This window comes from Oncorhynchus tshawytscha, linkage group LG31 (genome assembly GCF_018296145.1).
Source record: "Oncorhynchus tshawytscha isolate Ot180627B linkage group LG31, Otsh_v2.0, whole genome shotgun sequence".
Classification (NCBI taxonomy): Eukaryota; Metazoa; Chordata; class Actinopteri; order Salmoniformes; family Salmonidae; genus Oncorhynchus; species Oncorhynchus tshawytscha.
In genome coordinates, this window is record NC_056459.1 from 7758027 (window position 1) to 7767024 (window position 8998).

At 39.2% G+C, this 8998-nt stretch overlaps 1 long non-coding RNA gene across 1 annotated transcript; it reads right to left on the reverse strand.

Annotated features, from left to right (window-relative positions):
• Positions 1–4414: 4414 nt before the first annotated feature.
• Positions 4415–5428, reverse strand: LOC112229829. The gene is made up of 3 exons (XR_002950222.2): positions 5197–5428; positions 4890–5099; positions 4415–4720 (listed from the first exon to the last, which is right to left on the reverse strand). It is a non-coding gene; the product is annotated as an uncharacterized LOC112229829 (long non-coding RNA).
• Between the last annotated feature and the right edge of the window lie 3570 nt (positions 5429–8998).

Here is an 8998-nt window from a genome sequence, read left to right on the forward strand (position 1 = left end):
CGCGGAATATTCACCAATCACGTAACGTCTTTGGAGAATTCGCTACTTGCGCTTCAAATGAGCAAGCAAGTGGCACTGGCATGCTAGTGTGGTAGCATTTGAAGAGTAGGTACAGTACATTGTAACACTGGTGCTGTTTTATATTAAAGCTGCAATATGTAACTTTTTTGGGGACCCGACCAAATGCACATAGAAATGTGTCATAGACATGTTATTCTCGTTGAAAGCAAGTCCAAAACGCGGTATATCTGTTCTGTTCTTAAATTTAGTTGTTGAATCTTTTACTTTCAGTTTTGTACACTAGTTTAGGACAATGCAGATGGCTCAGAGCGGTCTGGTAGGCTGTTTGGTGGTTTAAGCCAGCTGGATTTAGGACCGCAAGGACACCACCGAGCGTGCGAACAGAAGCAGCTATTGCCTGTGTGTTATGCTTTTTCTCTGAGTTGTAAAAGTAAGCAGAGCAGAAACAGGCTACTCTTTATTTGACTGATGTAGCTGGCAGGGTAACTGCTGTTTGACTTATTCAAAAATATATATTATTCCCGTGCTGAGCTAGTAGTGCAACTGACATGTAACGTTAGCTAATGTTTCGCCCCCTCTCGAATGAAGTTCTGTCTGAGGTGAATGAACTAGCTAGCTACCACAGCCAGTTCAGCTCTAGCCTCCAGCTATCTGTCAGGTAGCAGTATCTGACATCTGTTGTCTGTATGGAAATGTTTTGTAGCCCTTATTTCGTCCAGTTTCCACAGAAGTAAATTAACTTGGCTTGTTTTCGCCAGTTGATGTACCATTGGAGTTACCAAAAGTTGGCTAATATTAATGTTATTTTGGCCACAATCAGTCAGAATAGCAATGTAACTTTATTGGTCGGTCAGTTTCCCTATCTAATTCCCTACTAATTGACACGGTATAAACAGCTCTACAGGCTTCACTGTCATGGTGCACAGTTAGTACACAGCACTATGCTCATCATGTCTTAAAACCATCTAAGGATCCAACCCTTTTTTCATTTTTTTTGCCTAAAATGACTTACCCAAATCTAACTGCCTGTAGCTCAGGCCCTGAAGCAAGGATATACATATTCTTGGTACCATTTGAAATGAAACACTTTGAAGTTTGTGGAAATATGAAAGGAATGTAGGAGAATATAACACAATAGAAATGGTAAAAGACAATACAAAGAAAGAAAAAAACTGTTCTTTTGTAAAAAATAAATAAATAATTGTACCATCATCTTTGAAATGCAAGAAAAAGGCCATAATAAATTATTCTAGCCCAGGTGCAATTTAGATTTTGGCACTAGATGTGCAAAGTTTTAGACTGATCCAATTAACCATTGCATTTCTGTAATTTATTTTTGTCAAGACTTCCCAAATGTGCCTCATTTGTTTATTAATAACTTTTCATGTTCAAAACTGTGCACTCTCCTCAAACAATAGCATGGTATTCTTTCACTGTAACAGCTACTGTAAATTGGACAGTGCAGTAGATTAACAAGAATTTAAGCTTTCTGCCAATATCAGATATGTCTATGTCCTGGAAAATGTTCTTGTTATTTACAACCTCATGTTAATCGCATTAGCCTACATTAGCTCAACCGTCCCGTGGATGGGCCACCAATCCCAAAGAAGTTTTAACAGGATCAGATGGGGACAGGTGTCCCAGCAGGGTCAGACAGCCAGGAAAGACCAGTCTACGGAGCTCAGCTCAGGTGAATTTTCCAGTATATTATAACAATCAGTGAATGGCTACAAAGTTCCATCTTGAGTTGATGGGTAGACTACAGTCAGGGATCTGGGAATAATGGTAATTTCACTACTGAACCATTTATTCTATTGAATAATATAATGTATAAATTAACACCCAGAGAGCAAATAAAGTGCACTTATAGGCCTACCACTGGCCAATCAGATAGCTAAGATAACTGTCTGCACAGTTACCTTGCTAATTAATCCATGTAATATAGCCTACAACGTCACAATAAATTCAGTATTTATTTTAGACAGGTCTAAAGAAGCATAATATGAAGGAAATGTAGTCTATTTCAGAAGAACAGAATAGCATGCTCTGAGTTTTCCTTATGTTAGGTCCTGATCTGGCTAGCAGGCAAGATTTGCTTAGAATTCAGTGGCATTATTTTATAGTATAAAGAATACAATTGAACAAAGCTGAATAAAATAGAAAGGATATTTTCTCCAAACGATTTGAGGGAGTCCGCACATGCGGCTATTTGTGTTGAGCGGTTAACAAAGAAATAGGTATTCCTATATGCTTAATTTAGAGTTATTAATGTAACTTTAGTTGTTCTACAAACGTTGGGCTATACGTTTAGATGTTTAATGCATTGTAAGGCCTCATGATGCGACGCTAATGATGATTTGAAAAAAAAGTTGCTTAAAAGGCATGAGCTCCGCTTTTGAGAACTGTCCACACAACAAGATGAAAAGGTCTAACGAACAGCAAAAGCACTAGCCTATGTCAATCTACAATCCCCTATAGTACAAACGTCAACCTATTCTAATCTGTGCGTGAAATAAATATTCCAAACATAGTCTGGGACCGTTGTGGGATGCAATAGATCCCAAATGAATACAACCACTGGCATCAAAAAACCTTTTTCAAGCATTGTGGCTGACGCCACAGATCAAAATGATTAGCTTAAAATGTTGATCGACTATTAGGTTATTTCTTCACATTAGAAGCGCAGCAATGCGCACATGGCAGTAAGCTATAAGTGCAAATGTTCCATTAGCGGGAAAACACCATTATCAAAAGTGACTGCAAATGCAATTATGCATGTAATGCTTTTATTATAAAGGTGCATTTTTATGGTGAAAATGATCTTCCCCAAACTTGAAACTCATGTGCTGCTTATGTATGCCAGTTAGGCTCTACACCCGTTGTAAAGCAGATTAATGTGCTTAATTTTAACATGTTATTTGGCCACTTTAGTTGTGATACAAACCTTAGCAAAACATATAGACGTATGGGCTAGGCTACATTAAGTGTGCGACTATGATTTTGAAAAAGTTGCAAAACAAAGGCATTGTTTCTTATGCTGGGCATCATTCACAAGTGATAGTATATAATTCACAAGTGATAGGCTAATATTGTCATCCATCAGACTATTCTTATTTCATCTTGTCTTTACATATACTAAATAATATATGTGTGAAATTTGTTTTAAATTTAGAATGGACCATTATCATTTACCTGTATCGAAACAGGGGCAGGGGGAAAAATACATGTAATATATGCACTTAAATAGCGAATGGAGGACGCTTTTCCAGTGGTTCATTTTCATGCCAGCAAGGTAGGCTACACTCCTGTTGTAAATGTAAGCAATATGCTTAATACTAAAAAGGTTCAGAAATAAATATAGTAGGCATAGCCTATAGAAAGCTGATGGCCTCTACTAAAAGGAGGAGGATCCCATCACTCTGTTTTCTCGCACAATTGCATAGCCTATAGAAATATTGCGCAACCTGAGCTCATGGGCTCTCATGAAGTGTTTGATTAGATTTTTTTCGATTACATTTGCATTGATGTCAGAGGGATTAGAGGGACAATTGAGTGCTGAGTACCAAGCAGTTAGCAAGTTTGGTAGGCAACTAATGACCAGCAGCAGCATCAGAGCTTGAAGAAGCCTAATTACCTTGACTAAACGGTCACGTGGAATTTGACTGCCTTCATGACTTGTGACAGCGGGTGTGGCGGTAATACAGTCACCGCAACAGCACTACATAGGAGTAACATGAATTGGTGCATGAGGCAGAAATAATGCAGAGCGACTTAAGTTTCTCCATCAGCTGGAAGCCTGTCCCCTTTTCTTAGTGTAGAGAGGAGGGATGATGAGTCGGGGGAGAGGTAGCCTCCCTCCCTGCCCTCACTGATCATCAGATGCAGGCCATCAGTACAGTAAAAAAAGAAAATTATTATGCTCACTTAGCTGTGCCTCACAAGGAATACAACGAATGATCTATTGCCAGTGTGATCATATACCTAAAATGTGGTCTAAAAATGGTCTGAGAAGAACAAGATTGGCAGGGCAATTCAAGCATAGCCAATATGCAGTGATAATGTATTGGGCCTATGGCCTGCTGCACAAACCTCATTGTTACAGAACTGTTTTTAATATGTTAATGTTGCATAGGCTTATGTTTTTTTAAGTCATCTGAGCGGTAGATCTCAGCTTGCATTTTGACTCAGAAAGGGATCTTGACTCAGATAAGGTTGGTGACCACTGCACTACACTGTACCTGCTTGTTTTGTCACAAACTGATATTAAGGCAGAGTGGTTTCTGTATAATTTATCTTTAAGTGTGTAAATGCTGTGTTTATTGTTGCACATCAAGCTAAGCCTAGGAACGGTAAATCATTGGTGATGCAATGCACTGACAACATCTACACAAAATATTAGGAAATTATTTATTAGTAGCAAAACTTCACTATGACATTTTACATGATTAGCATCATTGAAAAATTTGACGACAGCCTATTTACATTATAGAAAATCCCCCTTGTGTTAAATCTCATGCTCGACTATGATTCACAAAAACTATAGGCCTACCATATATTTACATTCTTCAATAATACTGTACAGTTGTAATGACAAAAAAAGTGGTTCAGTTGATGTTATGATGGCAGATTTAACACAACCTTTTGGAGCACACAGATGGAAATATAGATCCACATTGAATATCATTCCAGCGTTTGTCACCTAAAGAGGAAACAAGGAACGCCAATTAGCTCTCCACTTGATTGCGAGTGCATGAGCTAGACTGGCAGAAAACGTCCTAAAGTTTGTGCTGCTGCTGCACGGAAACAGACTCAAAACAGACAAGATATGATCAGAACAAACTCATTGAAGCCTAACATTACCAACTTACAAAACTGAAAGCACTGTGTTGATCAACTGGCTTATGTAGAGGAAGGAAATCGGATTTCTTCTTGCACCAGGTTTCAACGATCAGTGTTGTAGTTCCACACTTTCAAAAGCTATTACAAGTTGCTCATTCATTGAAGACGGCGTAACATCATCAAGCATTTACCAGCAGGTGAGCTTTGTTCCATGTGGTTTTCCGTGACAGTTGTAACCTCTGAAGAAAAGAGATTCCATTTTCAAGTAAATCATGTGAGCTCTATCATTTCCGTATGAGGATGACACGTATTTTCTTGGTTTACTGTGTGTCTTACCTGTTGCACCGCTCAGAGCAAACGCAGCACAGAGAAGCAGGGAAATTGTAAACATTGCCATGGTGACGAGATCCCTTTGTTGTTAAAAACAGCACTTAGTGATGAACTGATGATTCCCTCAAAGTTTAATGGAGTAGAATAGGTGGACTAATCTGTTACACTAATGTTTCCTGTCAGAAAGTGTCAAAGTGAATACCAGGTTATCTCTGTCGCTTCTCTTTAGTCAAGCAACAGGGAGCACTTTTATACTGTTGGCTCATATGGCCACAAGGAAACACATTTCCTGTAACTCCATATCAGTTGAACACGGTACAAAGTATCATGTTTGTGAGAGTTGTTAAATGTGATTGCCTACTATATTGGGATCAGTTGTTTATTGGGGCAGAGATTCAACAATAGGAAGAAAATACACATGCAGCATTTATTGAGCAAGTACAGCGGACTGATTAAAAAGTTGCCCTGTTCTCCCGCACAGGCAAAAAAAAAAAAAACATGCAGAAAACCCAGACATCTGTGGCATTGTGTTGTGTGACAAAACTGCACATTTTAGAGTGGCTTTTTATTGTCCACAGCACAAGGTGCACCTGTGTAATGATCATGCTGTTTAACCAGCTTCTTGATATGCCACAACTGTCAGGTGGATGGATTATCTTGGCAAAGGAGAAATGCTCACTAACAGGGAAGTAAACAAATTTGTGCACAAAATTTGAGAGAAATAAGGTTTTTGTGCTTATGGAACATTTCTGGGATCTTTTATTTCAGCTCATGAAACATGGGATCATCACTTTACATGTTGTATTTAATAATATTAATATTTATTTTTCAAATCAAAATCATATCACATTTTATTGGCCGCATAGACATATTTAGCAGTTGGTATTGCGGGTGTAGCGAAATGCTTGTGTTCCTAGCTCCAACAGTCCAGTAGTATCTAACAATTCACAACAATACACACAAATCTAAAAGTAAAAGAATGGAATCAAGAAATGTATCGATATTAGAATGAGCAATGTCGGTGTCCGTAGTATAAATATACAGTGCTTTCGGAAAGTATTCAGACCTCTGGACTTTTTCCACATTTTGTTACGTTACAGACTTGGATGGAAGCCACTCCTCAGTAAAATACACATCACAGCCCGCTTTGAGTTTGCCAAAAGGCACCTAATGGACTCTCAGACCATGAGAAACAAGATTCTCTGGTCTGATGAAACCAATATTGGAGGAAACCTGGCAACATCCCTACGGTGAAGCATGGTAGTGGCAGCATCATGCTGTGAGGATGTTTTCAGCGGAAGGGACTGGGAGACTAGTCAGGATTGAGGGAAAGATTAACAGAGCAAAGTACAGAGACCTGACAGAGCTTGAGAGGATCTGCAGAGAAGAATGGGAGAAACTCCCCAAATACAGTGTGCTAAGCTTGTAGCGTCATACCCAAGACGACTCGAGGCTGATATCGCGGCCAAAAGTGCTTCAACAAAGTATGGACTAAAGAGTTGACGTGGAATATTTCTAACCAAAGGAGAGAGACTTTTAGATTTCAAACTTCATTATTAATTATTGCAATAATGGAGCTGGTTGCTGAGAACCCACGAGCAGATTTGGGTTGCAGCTCTTTATAGCAAAGTATATCCTTCTGAATGTTCATGACAAACAACAGATGTGTAGAATTACACAAAGGTACATTGTGCTATCAAGCAGCAGACAGCAAGATTTACATTGCGCCAGGTTTCTGTCTGTAGGTCATTTACTGTTTGTTGATACAGGGTTATCTTCTCAGTTTCGCACTCCTTAACACACAGATACTAACGCAACATGGAACACCGGGTCCTCCTCACAATTTCTGAAGTCCAGTGTTCATCTGCATGTGGGAGAGAAACTGGAGGGAAGGTTCACCTGGCACTGGCAGACAGGCCAGCATTTCAGACAGGAATCATTCAATGGAATGCAGGCTGTCGGTTTTATCACTAAAGCCATCATAAATCAACTGCCAGCGTTAAGCTGCAGAGGTCCAACTCAGTCCCACAGACACAGATGAGAGAGTACTAATCAAAGCTATTCGATGCATAACCAGTGTTTAAACATAAGCTTGTACTTTTCTACCTTAGGGTCTGAATACTTATGTTATTGTGATATTGAATTGTTTTATACATTTGCTAAAAATACATAAAACATTTTTTTAAAGGTATTGTGTGTAGATTGATGAGGAAAACAAACAATTTAATCAATTTTAGAGTAAGGCTGTAATGTAACAAAGTGTGGAGAAAGTGAAGGGGTCTGAATACATTTTGAATGCACTGTATGTATTGGCATGTTTTTGTTAATGCACCATAGGTTAGGTTTATTGGTGTACCTTAAGATTGTAGCTGAAACGTGAACCCTTGACAGAGATCAAAACAAGCACTGTATCTTTAGTCAGGTGACAGGATTCCTGAAAACACCCACACATACACGACGACTGTGTACATTTCCATCCAACTGACTTGTAATCGAACAACACAAACTGCGCACATGATGTATCGGTGTATGCATTCCCATTCAACCCACCTCTAATCCCTAAAGCTAATTCATTTGTTTTAGAACTCCCAAACGCGACACTGTGTAACATGATTTAGGCAGCTCTTGATTAGATATTGCAATTCAACCTAATTTCACAAAGATTAAAGAGATGACTAAAAGATAAAGTGCTTGTTTTTTTTTCATCTTTATTGATATTCCATCCTGATCTGGCAGACAGCGAGGAACAATTCCAAAATAACAAATCAAGGGCTCGCGTTTTAATCTATGGTGCAGGGAAAAAACATGCCAAAAATATACAATATCAAGTGAAAGAAAAGTCTGATCGTTTCCTTGTGGCCATGTGAGCTAACAGCACAAAAGTGCTCTTCTTTCTCCATCTGAACAGAACCTGCAGAACTAACTTGTGGTGGACTCTAGTGGCGAAGTCCTCTTCTCACCTTTGACACTGTGTTGCTGTTTTGATCTCCTTTTCAGTGAGTTCTTTCTCAGAAATGTATTTTAATGTCTTGTTTTCAGAAGCCCATCGTCATCAGCGGCAGCATGGCAATGTTGACCATATCTCTTCTGCTCTGTGCGGCCGTTGCTCTGAGTAGCGCAGCAGGCAAGACACACAGTAAGACACAGTAAGACACACAGTAAGACACACAGTATCATGCTTACTCCACTAGTTGACAAAATATTGACACTTTTCTAACTTCAGACAGATCCATTGATGATGTTTTCTGTTATCCAGGAGGCCCTACCTTCACTCTTTTATTGTGTGACAGTTCTTGTTTCAGAACCTTTATTGGAGGGAAACATGGAGCAAACCCCCCCTATTTGGTAAGTGTGTGTACATAAGTCTAGATTGCCCTGCAGACATTATTGAAAGTCATCTTTTACATAACTGGCATGTTTATTCATACCTATCCTTTTACGGAACCCTTTCTGGAGACTAATATGGAACATATTCCTCTAGGTGAGTGTGTTATTTATCAGGGAATAGTAGTGGCAGAATGGACAAAATGAGCTTCCCATGTCTTTCCCTCCATATGTTTCCATTTCAGTGAGGATATGGATGATGAGGGAAACACCTTTAAACAGAACCCACCTCTTGGTAAGTCTTTACCAGGAACCCTCCCTTCACTAGATGCTTCCAGTAAGAGGTGTTCGTGTTAAAAGAGGAGAAGCGATCAAACAGAAATGCTGTGTAAATATTGCTACGAGAGCTATGATTGAATGCACCCCTTTGTGTTTCACTGTAGAAAGCCTTGAGGAGATGATGGACTTTGAGCAGACATTGCCT